The following is a 14,752-nucleotide window of genomic DNA, read 5'->3' as shown; positions in this document are numbered from 1 at the left end:
TGTGGAATGTGTTTGTCTCTAAATAAATCCACGTCTTATCTATCACTTTGTCTCTCACTGAATTCTTTCTGCAATGAAACATCAAGAACCAGAGCTTCATTAGGTCCTGAAACCAGGTCTGCGATCTCAGTTGGAAGACTGAGTTGGGTTGTGGCTGGGTTTGAGCCCTAGCCACACGGGTTAGAGTCCCAAGCTGGGTTTTGGCCAGGTTCGAGTCCCAGCACATAGGTTCGAGTCCCAGTCTGTAGTAAACAGTCTCAGGACCACTGGGGAGGTCCCGAAATACAAGTATTTAATTGTGTGTGAATTATAGCTCAATTTTAAAAGTTAATTTTAAAAAGAAGCACTGGGGGCTCTTCCCTGGTGATCCAGTGGGTAAGACTCCACACTCCCAATGCAGGAGGCCTGGGTTTGATCCCTGGGTGGGGAACTAGGTCCCACATGCCACAACTGAGAGTCTGCAAGCTGTAACTAAGACTCTCACAGGCCGCACACGGAAGCACTGACACACTACAGTTGATGAACCCAGAAAACATCCTGGGAAGTGAAAGAAGCCAGATGCAAAAGGCCGCATCTTGTATGCATTTATGTGGAATGTTCAGACAGGCAAATCCATGGAGACAGAAAGAGGATTGGTGGCTGGCAGGGGATGGGGAGGGGCAGTGACTGCTGATGTGTGTGGGGGCTTCCCACTGTGCCCACTGATGCTGCCCTGGGGGGCTGGTGGTGTGGCCCTAGGATACACATCAGGAGTCAGTGTCAGCGAAGGCTGGAGGGAGAAGGAGTGGGTGACTGCTGCGTCCAGTGACCCGAGCTTTACCCTGCATCTTCTCAGCCCTGGAAGTCAGCAGCTCCTGAGTGAGACCCAGGCTGGCTCAGGGCCGTCGGCTGGCCAGACTGGTTCCTGCAGAAGTCAAAGTCGAGTGCCCCAAGGCCTTCATATACTGCCAGGTGGGTGACTCAGCCTGACATGGACAGCCACCCTGCTGATGGATGACAGACAGTCAGGAGCCTTGTGGGACATCTTAAAGTCATGCCCAAGCCTCTGCCAGGCCTGGGGCAGGGACCAGGGCTTGGGGCTTTCTCTAAGCCTCTGGGCCCCAACTCCGGAATCCTGTGAGCTCTTGCTCTCCCAGCCTGGCAAACCTGTTCTCCCTCTAGTCGTCCCTGTTTTAAGTAGCACCTCGGTGTGTCTTCTGATGATGCCCAGGCTCCTCCTGCCTCCTAACCACAACCTGCTGTCCTCTCCCTCACTTAGTTCCATGTGCTGGCCACACCCTTGTCCAAACCCCTGTCTGGAACCTGGGCCACCCCAGGATCCCTTAGTCCTGCTCCTCCTTTTCAGCCACACTCCTCAGAGAAATGCTGTCTTCTTCCCTCTTCACTTCCCTTATCCAGCCCCACTCCACCTGTCCCAGCCACAGGGCCTTTGCACTGACCCAATCTTGGGCCAAATGCTAGTTTCAGCTCTAAAGTCACCTCCTCCAGAGGCTTTCCCTGATTGCCATTCCATTTAAAGAAGCCCCCTTCTCTCCAGGCACTCTAACAATAGTGGGCTGTTGTTAGAACACAATCAAGGGTCTATGAAGTGGGAATGTGTCCTCAGCTGTGTCTCTTTTGTGACCCCATGGACTGTAGTCCACTGGGTTCCTCTGTCCATGGGATTCTGTAGGCAAGAATACTGGAGTGGGTTGCCATTTCCTTCTCCAGGGGATCTGCCTGACCCAGGGATCTAACCTGCATCTCCTGCATTGCAAGCCACTTTCTTACCACTTGAGCCACCTGGGAAGCTAAGGGAAGTGGGTTGAGAGACACTTAAATCCTTGTTTCACTTACTTCCAATATAAAGCTAATGTTCACCCTCTCCAAAGTGCTTAAGATTTAAAAAAGTAAGAATCTTTCATCCCCACATCATTTTCTTCCTACCTTATAGGAACTTTGTCTTTTTTTAATTTATCTTGGCTGCTCTGGGTCTTTGTTGTTGGACAAGGGCTTTTTTTAGTTGTGGGGTGCAGCAGGCTTCTCACTGCAGTGACTTCTCTTGTGATGCGTGGGCTTAGCAGTTGTGACCCGCAGGCTCTAGAGCTTGGGCTCAATAGTTGTGGCTCACAGGCTTAACTCTCTCCACTAGTGTCGAAGCTCTCACACAGGAAACTTGAATCTGTCATTAACTTAAAAAGAACTTAGGAGAACTTCAATTCATTATTGTTGATCAATGAATGAATGAGCAAATGAATGGGAGGGGACAGGGCCTGGGCGTGTCCAGGCACTCACCTGTCCCTCCATCCCCAGAGACCCTCCTCTACTCTCTGCTGACAGAGCATGGTTCTCTCTTCCTGTGGAACCTCGTCCAGGCCCATGCCCTGGCCTCACTCACACTCACAAAGGGGAACTTAGGACATTTACCGCAGTAGTCTTTTTTTGAAAAAATTTTTATTTGGCTGCACAAGGTCTGAGTTGTGGCTCATGGGACTTTTTTCTTTAGTGGTGGCGTGGAGGATCTTTCGTTGCAGCATGCAAGGTCAAGCATGAGGGGTCTCATTCCCTGACCAGGGACTGAACCTGGGCCCCCTGTGCTGGGAGCGTTGAGTCTTAGCCACTGGACCACTAGGGAAGTCCCAGCAGTAGTCTTTATAAAAGGAAAAAAAAACAGAACCCCCCCAACTTTGTTATAATATGTTTAACATGTTATTCAGTGGAATATTACCCAGTGGTGAAAAAAGAAACAGATGCCAACTTCCTGCAACAACTAAGATGCTTTCTACTTTCATAATATGCGATGGGGAAAAATGAGTCCTAGAAGATGACCTAGAACATGACACCCTGTCTACAAAGCTGAAGACAATTAAAACTCAACATGACGTTGTGATGCATGTATGATGAACATGTGGGTGATTGTCTGTCTGTACTAAAACTACCATCCAACACAAAATCAGTGCTTCCTGGGACGGATGAGACAGTGTGGGGCACAGAGGCGGGTGAAAGAAGTTACTGTTGATACCCTAGTTCTTGGCAGGGGTTGGTGAATTCATGCATTTTTATACTATAAATAAAATAAGTCCAGTTTGCTGGTGACACTGCATTATGAACTAAGATTCAACCAAATAGTGCATCTGAGGTTTAGAATTTTTTTTTTTTTTTGAAAAGGACAATTTATATAACCATGTGGGGACATATTTTTATTTTCTTATCTCCTGGCAGCCTCTGGTCCCACATGGGTGGTACATTTATATGAAACACCAGGAAGAGGTGAACCCGCAGAGACGGGTTGCTGGAGCCCGAAAGGGGGTGGGGAGGGGCTGCTAATGGGGATGGGGTTTATTTCAGGGTGATGTAATGTTCGGGAACCAGACAGAGGTGGTGGCTGCACAGCATTGTGGACGTGCTAAATGTCCTTGAATTGTTCATTTTAAAACGAGTGATTTTGTGTTAAGTGAATCGCACCTCAGAAAAGACACCTTGAGGGGCTCTGGCTTGGGGAGAGCTGCTCCGAGGGATCTGTGAGGGGATGGATAGCACAGTGCCCTGTTCAGGCCTGGCTCTAGGTGCTCCTCAGAAACCAATCCACATCCTTTACACTTCCACCTCCAGGTGGGTACCATTACCCTCCCCATTCTTTTTTTTTTTTTTTTTTGCACTGTTCGGCTTATGGGATCTCAGTTCCCAGACTGGGCATTGAACCCGTGCCCCTAGCTGTCAGCTGGCAGCTTGAAGTCCTAATCACTGGACCATTCCACAGGTGAGAAAGCTGAGGCCTAGTCTAGAGCCACACCCTAGCGTCCTGGAGCTCAGCTGTGGACCAGCATCCACACTCGCCAGTATGCCTTGAGGGCAGTGCACTGGGGCGTGGCACCCCTGATGCTTTGCATCCTCCAACCCAGGTTGCTTTTCCAACTGCTGGCACCCAGAGACAGGCGGGTCAGGCAGTACTCTATTTCTTATAATTAAAAATGTTTTTTTATGCTGTAATTCATATACCATAATATTCAGGCTTTTAAAGTGGACACTTGGTGGTTTTTCGCGTCTGTAGTTCTGTGACCATCATCATTATCTAATTCCACAACATTTTCAACACACCAAAAAGAAACCCAACATCCACTGACAGGCACCACCCCCTCCCCGCCCCAGCCCCTGGCCACCACTCGTCTTTCTGTCTCTCTGGATTTAGCCCTTCTGAACATTTTGTATGAGTGGAATTGTAAAATGCGTGGCCTTTTATGTCTGACATTTCTGTTCTTTTTTTCCTTCTATTCCATTTATTTATTGTTTTGTTTGTGTGTGGCTTCTTTCACTCAGTATATTCTTTCCAAGGTACATCTATGCTGTGACATATATTGGTGCCTTATTCCTTTCTCTTGCTGAATGATACTCCACATTTTTTAATTGAACAGTTAAGTGTGTTTGTAAGTTGCTAAGTTGTGTCCAACTCTTTGTGATCCCCTGGGTTGTAACCTGTTAGGCTCCTCTGTCCATGGGATTCTCCAGGCAAGAATACTGAAGTGGGTTGCATTCCCTTCTCCAGGGGATCTTCCTGACCCAAGGATTGAACCCAGGTCTTCTGGTAAAGAATTGCAGGCAGATTCTTTACCGTCTGAGCCTGACTTTTTTTTTTAACCTCCCTTTGGCTATTACACAGAATGCTGCTATGAGCCCTTATCTCAATTTCCAGGTGAGGAAACCCCAAGTCTGTGGTGAGAGGAGACCTGTTGAAGACAGGGTCAAAGTGCCTGTGTGGACAGGAGCTGGTGGCAAAGTGAGTTGGGCAGACAGACTGGCCAGTGCAAAGGCCCTGGGGCCCCTGTCAGAAAGGAGGAGAAGGCCCAGAGGCATCCTGAGAGGAGTCGTAGCTCTTTCTCCGTCCATCAAAACTTCCCTCCAGCTCCAGGCCCTGCTGTCTGAGGTTAGGGTGGCCCTAGCCTGTCAGGGGACTTCAGAGGACCGTGAATTCTGCTCACTGAGGGTCTTTGATCAGAGCAATCCTGCTGGGGCCACAGGAGGCTGCAGGGAGAGGCAGGGACCTCTGCTGAGGCAGCCCCAGCCCAGGAGCATCTTGGCTGTTTCCTTACTGGTCTTGGGACAGGGTGGGCAGACTAGCAACTCCAGGTCACATTTACTGGAGGCATCCCAGTAACTAACGGATGCCAACTCCATCCTTTGTGCTGTACAGGCCAGAACCCTGCAGTGTCCTTGACCCACACTTTCTCCCACATCTGGAAACCCTGCTGGCTCTATATTCAAGACACATCTAGAATCCTGCCACATCCCACCACCGGGATTCGTTTCCGGGGGCTGTTGTAACAAATGACCACCCACACAGCCTTGGAGGCCAGAAATTCAGAATCAAGGTGTGGGCAGGGCTGTGCTCCCTCTGGAGGCCCTGGGGTGGGGAGGCGCCTGCCTTTGCCAGCTGTGGGGGCTCCAGACAGCCCTTGTCTTGCGGCTGCATCTCTCCATCTCTGCCTGCTTCTTTACATGGCCTCCTCTCCTGTGTCTGTGTGTCCTCTCCTCTTATGAGAATATGAGTCATTGGATTTATTAAAAAAAAAAAAAACAATAATTTTACTTATCTGTTTATATGTGGCTGCGCTGGGTCTCTGTTGCCGTGTTGGCTTTTCTCTAGTTTCAGAGAGCAGGGCCTACTCTCTGGTCGTATTGCACAGGCTTCTCATTGCGGTGGCTTCTTTTGCAGCAGAGCATGGGCTCTAGAGTGCACGGGCTTCCGTTGTTGCAGCTCCATAGCTCTAGAGTGCAAGCTCAGTAGTTGTGGTGCAAGGGCTTAGTTGCTCCAAGGCATGTGGGATCTTCCTGGATTAAGGATCAAACCTGTGTCTCCTGCATTGCTGAGCCTCCAGGGAAGCCATGAGTTGTTGGATTTAGAACCCACCCTAATTGAACATGACCTCAACTCAACTAAGTACATCTACAAAAGCCTTCTCTCTAAATAAGCTCACATTCTGAGGTTCCGGGTGGACATGAATTTCTGGGAACTCTATGCCACCCAGTACAGCACCTGCTCCAGGTGGGAGGCGCTGGTTTATGCCACCAGCATCTCCCTCCGGGGTCACATCCCCAGCCTCTAGCTGGTTCTCACTGTAATCTCTTTTCACTTCTGTAGGCTCACAGTTCTGGAAAATTCCAAGTCAGAAAGTGCACCTCCTCTCCAAGGACTCCCAGGTAACTCCAAACAGGACCCCAGGTCCTCACGCTCCAGGGTGGACACCTTTGCCTCCCCATCTGGCCTCCATGCTCCTCCTGAACACTTAGGACATCGCTTCTGCCCCAGGGCCTTTGCACTTGCTGATGACTCTGCTGGGAGGGACCTGTCTTCCCCAGATCTCCCCCAGCACCCCTTCCCTCAGGTCCTGACCTCCCAATAAGACTTGTGACCCTTCCCACACACTCAATCCCCCTTCACTGTTCTATTTTCCTCCAGGAAACCTAGCATCATCTAACGGACCTTGTTTAATGGCGTCCATTGTCTGTTGCCCTCACTGGAACGTGAGTTCCATGATGGAAGGGGTTTTCCAGAACATCAGTTGGCACCTGGTCCTCAGGAAGCACTCCGTGGAAACTGTTGTGTGAGCAGTCGCGTGCGAGGTCCTTGTCTTACCTCCAGACCTCCCTGGTGAAGTGACCATTATTCTTACCAACCCCGTCAGTGTCCTGGCGGGAAACAGAATTCCACTCTGGAGAGCTTCACTGGATGTTAATGAAGCCCAGTTCCAGAGTTGTGAGGAGCTGGGACTTCATAGGCCTTCAGGGGCTACTGGAGCTGAGTGGGTGGATGGGGAGGTGGTCCCAGAGCTCACAGCTGTGAAGGGGGCGGGACTGAGGGCTTCTGCTTGACCAAACCCGGAAGAGATCAGAAGCCTGGGTGCTGCAGCGTCCAGGGTCCAGAGCCTGGTGTGGATGTGGGGCACAGAGAGCGTACAGGACACCCCTCGCAGGGGAGAAAACGCAGGTCGGGGAGGCCTGGGCAGAGAAGGCGGGCGGCTCCTGGTTCCAGGCCCACCACCAGCCGCGTGGCCCCCTGGGAACTTGGGGAGTCTTCAGGCTAGGAAGCAAGTCGGGAATCTGTCTGGAGGCAGATTCCAGTCTTCTGAGGCAGACGGGCAGCATGCTTGTGCCCCGTGTCAGAGGTGGTAAGAGTAGCCACTCCCACCACACCCAGGACATCCTCCTGCTGTGGCCTCTGCCATCAGAGCCAAAGTCCAGGTCAACTCTCCCTGCCTTTCCCATGACCAGGAGTGAGGCCTTGGGCAAGGCAGCTTTATCTTTTTTAAATTAGCTGTCTCATCTGTACAATGGGGCCACAATGCTATAAGGATGTTCCCAGCTTCCCAGCTCCTGGGGACAAACTTTCTGCCCTTCTCATGGTTACAGCTATGCTATGGGTTCTGGCCCATGAGTTATCAGTAGAAGCTTCCAGAAGGGAGCTCCTAATGGCCCCTTCTGAGCTCGCCCCTGGTATGTCGATGTCAGACAGTCAAACGTTTGTTCTGCAGCCCCCAGCCAACCCTGCGATGGAGGACCACGTAGCAGGAGCAAGAAATAAACCTGTATACTTCAAGTCTCAGAGCTTTGTGGAGCTGTCTGTCACTGCTGCAGAGCCTAGCAAGTCCTGACACTCAAGAATTCACTGGGCTGTCGTGAGGATGGGCCTGTGTCGTGCCCAGCATGCAGCTCATGCCCAGCAGATGATTCATAGCTATGGGAGGTCATCCGACCGGAATGTCTGCACCAGCCTTATCCACTGGCTAGTTCAGCTCCTCATGATCCGGCTCCCCAGCTCCTCTGACTGCACTTCTAGCACTTCCTCCTGTCCACTGGCCCTCCCACTCGGGCCTCCACGTTCCTCCTCAAACATGCTGAGCCTGTGCCTCACCCTTGCGGGGCACACCCTCCCCCTAGAAATTTGTGTGGCTGGCTCTTGGGTCAGCCCAGGTGTCTCCTCCTCTAAGTGCATCCCTGGCCACTTAAAGCAAAGCCACGCTCCCTCACCCCAGCTCCATCACTTCTTTCTGGTCTACTTTGTCTAAAGTACCTGTGTTGGGGGACTTCTGTGGTGGTCCAGGGGCTAAGGCTCCATGCTCCCAATGCAAGGGCTTGGGTTCAATCCCTGGTCAGGGAATTAGGTCCCATGTGCTGTAACTAAGAGACTGCATCCCACAACTAAAGATTCTGGATGCCGCAACTAAGACCCAGGGCTGCCAAATAAATAGATACTTTTTTTTAAGTTAAAAAAAAATAAAGTTCTTGTCTTGGACAAATATCCATGACATCGCATATGTGGAATCTAAAAAATGACACAAATGAATTTATTTATAAAACAGAAACAGATTCACAGACTTCAAAAAAACCTTTATGGTTACCAAAGGGGAAAAGTGGGGGGTAGGGATAAATTAGGAGTTTGAGATTAACATATACACAGTACAATATATAAAATAGATAACCAACAAGGACCTACTGTACCACACAGGGAACTCTACTCAGTATTCTGTAGTAACCATATAGGTTACACCTGAAATTAACACAACATTGTAAATCAACTATACTCCAATACTAAATAAAATTAAACTTAAAAAAATAAATAAACTTCTTGTCTGGGGACAATCAATCCTAGCTGCTCATCAAGTTAAGTCACATGTGAAATGACATTAGGGCATGATTGTCAGTTTTGGAAAGTATGACAGTGCTGCTGCTGTCGTATAGGAAAATGACCTTTTTAATTGACGTGTAGTTACATATAATAGTGTCTTTATTCTGAAAGAGAGGTATACCAAGCAGTTAGGATAATGTGTCATGACGTTACTTTATTTTTAAAAATTGGGGGATACCTGCATAAATATTTTAATTCACTTTCCAAATTGTGAAGGCAAGGATCAGGTCTCATGCAATTGGATTTCTTTCACAGCACCTAATACACAGTATCTTGCTTTTACCAGGTACTCAGGAAATAGTTATTGAACAAATGTTAAAAACTTAGCTCCTTCACTACTTCCGGTCTTGCCTGAAATCACTGCACTTGAAACTTTTTTGCATTAAGGCAATGAAGTCTCCTGATAAAGCAAATTATGTTTTCCAAGTAATGTAATTCACTTACCACCTTAATTGGTTCAAAAAAACGCAAGTCTACATTTTTGTAAAATGCAGTAGAAATGAAACAAGGTCTATTTTATGTAAAATTACTTCAGCAAGGACAAAAATAAGTGAAGCAATATGGCAAAACGCTAACAATGATTAAATTTAGGTGCTGTGTGACTGCTCAATGAACTATTTTCTAAGCTTGACATTTTTCATGACAAACAGAAAATAAATTCTGCATAAGAAATATAAAAAAGTACTTATTGGACATTCATTCCTATCTATTTTGAAAATGTTTATTGACATTCAATTACATACAAAATCCCATCCATGGAACACAGTCTTGTCCTGGAGAAGGGGCTTGTGTAGCTCAATGAAGCTATGAGCCATGCCGTGCAAGGCCATCCAAGATGAATGGGTCATAGCAAAGAGTTCTGACAAAATGTGGTCCACTGGAGGAGGAAAGGGGAACCCACTCCAGTATTCTTGTCTAGAGAACCCCATGGACAGAATAAAAAAGCAAAAAGGTATGGTGCCAGAAGATGAGCCCCTCCCTACCCCCCATCCCAATCAGAAGGTGTCCAATATTCTACTAGGGAAGAGCAGAGGGCAATCACTAATAGTTACAGAAAGAAGAAGTGGCTGGGGGAAAGCAGAAATGATGCTCAGTTGTGAATGTGTCTGGTGGCGAACAATGCAAAGAAATAGAGGAAAACAACAGAATGGGAAAAGACTAGAGATCTCCTCAAGAAAATCTGAGATATCAAGGGAACATTTCATGCAATGATGGGCATGTTAAAGGACAGAAATGGTAAGGACTTAACTGAAGCAGAAAAGATTAAGAAGAGGTGGCAAGAATACTATAGAAGAAGAACTATACAAGAGAGGTCTTAATGTCCCAGATAACCACGATGCTGTGGTCACTCACTTAGAGCTGACATCCTGGAGTGCGGAGTCAAGTCAGCCTTAGAAAGCATTAATACAAACAAAACTAGTGGACGTGATGGAATTCCAGCTGAGCTATTTCAAATCCTAAAAGATGATGCTGTTAAAGCTCTGCACTCAATATGCCATCAAAATTGGAAAACTCAGCAGTGGCCACAGAACTGAAAAAGGTCAGTTTTCATTCCAATCCCAAAGAAGGGCAATGCCAAAGAATGTTCAAACTACCATACTGTTGAGCTCATTTCACATGCTAGCAAGGTTATGCTCAAAATCCTTCAAACTAGGCTTTAGCAGTATGTGAACTAAGAACTTCCAGATGTATAAGCTGGGTTTCGAAGAGGCAGAGGAACCAGAGATCAAATTGTCAACACTCATTGGATCATGGAGAAAGTAAGGGAGTTCCAGAAAAACATCCACGACAAACTGTGGAAAATTCTTTAAGAGATGGGAATACCAGACCACCTTGCCCGTTTCCTGAGATTGCTGTATGCAGGCCAAGAAGCAACAGTTAGAGCTGGACATAATATAATTTACTCATTCAAAATTGTTCAAAAGAGTACAACAAGGCTGTATATTGTCACCCTGCTTTTTTAACTTATATGCAGAGTACATCAGGCAAAATACTGGGCTGGATGAATCACAAGGTGGAATCAAGGTTGTTGGGAGAAATATCAACAACCTCAGATGATACCACTCTAATGGCAAAGGGTGAAGAGGAACTGAAGAGTCTCTTGAGGAGGGTGAAAGAGGACAGTGAAAAAGCTTTCTTGAAACAATATAAAAAAAAAACTAAGATCATGGCATCTGGTCCCATCACTTCATTGCACATAGGGGAAAAGTGGGAGCAGTGACAGATTTTATTTTCTTGGGCCCCCAAAATCACTGCAGATGGTGACCACAGCCATGAAATTAAAAGACACTTAACTCCTTGGAAGGAAAGCTATGACAAACCTAGGCAGCATATTAAAAAGCAGAGATAGCACTTTGCCAGCTAAGGTCCATATAGTCAAACATATGGTTTTTCCAGTAGTCATGTATGCATAAAGAAGGCTGAGTGCTGAAGAACTGATACTTTCAAATTGTGGTGCTGGAGAAGACCCTTGAGAGTCCCTTGGGCAGCAAGGAGATCAAACCAATCCTCAAGGAAATAAACTTTGAATATTAATTGAAAGGACTACTGCCGAAGCTGAGCCTCCAGTATTTTGGCCACCTGATGCGAAGAGCCGAGTCAATGGAAAAGACTCTGATGCTGGGAAAGATTGATGGCAAAAGGAGAAGGGGGCAGCAGAAGGTGAGATGGTTACACAGCATCACTGACTCAACATGGATTTGAGCAAACCCCAGGAGATAGTGGAGGACAAAGGAACCTGTCATGTACAGTCCAGGGGTGTGCCAAGAGTGAAACAAGACTTAGCAACTGAAAAACAGCAACATACAAAATAACATGTGTAGCACACATGGAAGACATAATCAGACAACAAACAGCCTTGAAACCCCCACTAAGCTAAAGCAGGGTGACATTCCCAATAATTTCCATTTCTGTCTGTGTTCCTTCCCATCCTGTCTGCTCGACCCCTCAGCCAGAAGTTATCAGTACCTGGGTTTATTATTCCTTTGCTTAAAATTTTAAAAATAATTTTATTTTTCTTTATTTTTGGCTGTGCTGGGTCTTTGTTGCTGTGCACAGGCTTTTCTAGTTGCGGTGAGTGGGGGCTAGTCTTCGTTGTGTTGCACAGGCTTCTCATTACCGTGGCTTCTTGTGTTGCGGAGCACAGGCTCTAGAAGCTCGGGCTTCAGTAGTTGCCATGCACGGGCTTAATTGTTGCAGCTTGATGACCCTAGACTGTGGGCTCAGAAGTTGTGGTGCATGGGCTTCTGCTCCTCGGCCTGTGGAATCTTCCCAGACCAGGTATCGAACCCGTGTCATTTGCACTGGCAGTCAGATTCTTATCCACTGCGACAGTAGGGAGGTCCTCTTTTTGCTTTAATTTTAATTGAGACGTAACTTACAATGGCTTCCCTGTGGCTCAATCCGTAAAGAATCTGCCTGCAATGCAGGATACTCGGGTTTGACCAACACGTTAGTGCATTAATCTGAAGGATACGGTGATCAGTTTTTACAACCGTCTGCACCTGTGTGACCACTGCCCAGCTCAAGATGAGCTGCTTTCCCAGCCCCAGAAAACTCTCAGGTGCCCCCCATCGCCCCTGACAGTGAACCACTGTCCCGGCCTCTTTCACCAGAGCGATGCTGCCTGTTCTTGAACTTGATAAAAATGGGTCATACAGAGCTCAGTCTCTGTGTCTGGCTTCTTTCAGGAAGAGTTATGTCCATAAGATTCACCCGTGAAATTTCATCCTTCCCTCGCTTTTACAAAACAATCTTAATACATATTATATATGCATGTGTTATATATATAATGTGCATATGTGTGCACCTGTGTGTATATATATATATATATATATTCATATATCTGTACGTGCTTCCCAGCACTAGTGGTGAAGAACCCGCCTGCCAATGCAGGAGACACAAGGGACATGGGTTCGATCCCTGGGTCAGAAAGATCACCTGGAGGAGGGCACGGCAACCCACTTCAGTATTCTTCTTAGCATGTACCGCGTAAGTAACCTCAGTTGTATCTGACTCTTTGCGACCCCATGGACTATCGCCCACCAGGCTCCTCTGTCCCTGGGATTCTCCAGGCAAGAATCCTGGAGTGGTTGCCATGCTCTCCTCCAGGAGATCTTCCCAACCGGGGGATTGAACCCACGTTTCTGTTGTCTCCTACATTGGTTGGCGGTTCTTTTTTTTCAGCTTTGTTTGTTCTCAAGTTTTATAAAACTGACTGTGTTTATAAAAACACAACACAATGCCATAAGAAAATTTGTTGGTGAAGGTAAATATATAGACAAATGTAGCATATCACTGCAATGGTGGTGGTAAATCCCTTTTAATTCTAGTATAAAAGTTTTAAGACAAAAGTATTAAACAGTAACTATAATTAATAAACATGTTAAAATACACAATATGAATAGATCTAAATTGTGACAACAATACCATAAAATGTGTGTGTGTGTGGTGGGAATGTAAATTGGTGCACTCACTAACAAAAACATTACGGTGGTTCCTTAAAAACTAAAACTAAAAATACCATATAGTCCAGCGGTTTTACTCCTGGGTGTATAGCCAAAGAAAGCATAAACACAAAATTGAAAAGATACATTCACCCCAATGTTCATAGCATCATTATTTACAATAGCCAAGATATAGAAGAAACCTAAATGCTAATCAATAGATAAGTGGATAAAGAAGATGTAGTGTACATATACACAATGCAATATTACTTAGCCATCAAAAAGAATGAAATGTTGCTATTTGCAACACATGAATCGACCTGGAGGGTATTATGCTTAGTGAAATAAAGACAGATACTCTATGTTGTAATTTATATCTGGAATCTAAAAAGTAAAACACACCTATGAACATAACAAAACAGATACAGACTCACAGATACAGACAACAAAGTAGTGGTTACCAGAGAGGAGAGGGGTGGGGAGGGGCAAGACTGGGATAGGCGGTTAAGAGGTTCAAACTACTGTCAATAAAATGAAGATGCTCCAGGGATCTATTATAAAGCACAAGGAAAATAGTGCTTTCTAATAACTTTAAATAGAGTACAGTCTATAAAAACATTGAATTGCTGTTGTACACCTGAATCTAATACAATTGAATACAATCGACTATACTTCAACTGAGAAAAAAATGTGTGTGTAGGATGGGAAGGTAACTTAGGGCTTTTGTATGCAACTGAACATAAGTTATCAGCTTAAAGTTGGGTTTTATAACTAAGATAGTTTATGTATATCCCAAAGTAACCACACACCAAAAAATTACTTATGGAGTTATACAAAAGAGGAGAAAGCAATCAAAGCATATCAATATTAAAAAAAAAATCAGCAAACCCAAGGAAGCGGGCAAAAGGAAAAGAGATTATAAGATGGGGCTTCCCTGGTGGTCCGGTGGTTAAGAATCCGCCTTAGGATGGAGGAGACACTAGTCCCATCCCTGGTCTTCTTAGGGAACCACTGACTGAAACCGCCCACCCTGGCCAGGCACCATAGTAACCATTGGCGTGAGCCGTTTTACGACAGGAGGTCCTGGTAAGGAACATGGAACTAATAAGCGACCACCAACCAGGAGGGACTGGGAAAAGTCAAAAGGAAATGCCACATGTCCAGCCACCTCCCAGAATCTTTCTCACTGGCATCCATCATGAGTAACGTGTGCACCACCAGGAAGGAGCCTGAGTCACAGGGATCGGCCAAAGACAACCCAGAAACTAATCCCATCACCATAAAACCCGAAACTGAGAGCCATGTGGCAGAGCGGTCCTCCTGGGTTCCCTTACCTTGCTGCCCTCCACCTGGGTGCCCCTTCCCAATAAACTCTCTTGCTTTGTCAGCTCGGGTGTCTCTTCAGATAATTCATTTCAGAGTGTTAGATAAAAGCTCATTCTCGGGCCCTGGAAGAGGTTTCCCTTTCCTGCAACAGTCCGGGAATATCCCACATGGGGGAGCAACTAAGCCCGTGTACCGCAAATACTGAGCCTGTGAGCTGGAGCTTGGGAGCCACAGCTACTGAGGCCCACGCCCTAGAGCCTGTGCTCCGTAGCAAAAGAAGCCATCATAATGAGAAGCCTGTGCATCGCAACTAGAAAGTAGC

The sequence above is a fragment of the Bos mutus genome, chromosome 17, assembly GCF_027580195.1.
Source record: "Bos mutus isolate GX-2022 chromosome 17, NWIPB_WYAK_1.1, whole genome shotgun sequence".
NCBI classification, from domain to species: Eukaryota; Metazoa; Chordata; class Mammalia; order Artiodactyla; family Bovidae; genus Bos; species Bos mutus.
Note: the sequence above shows the minus strand (reverse complement) of the source record.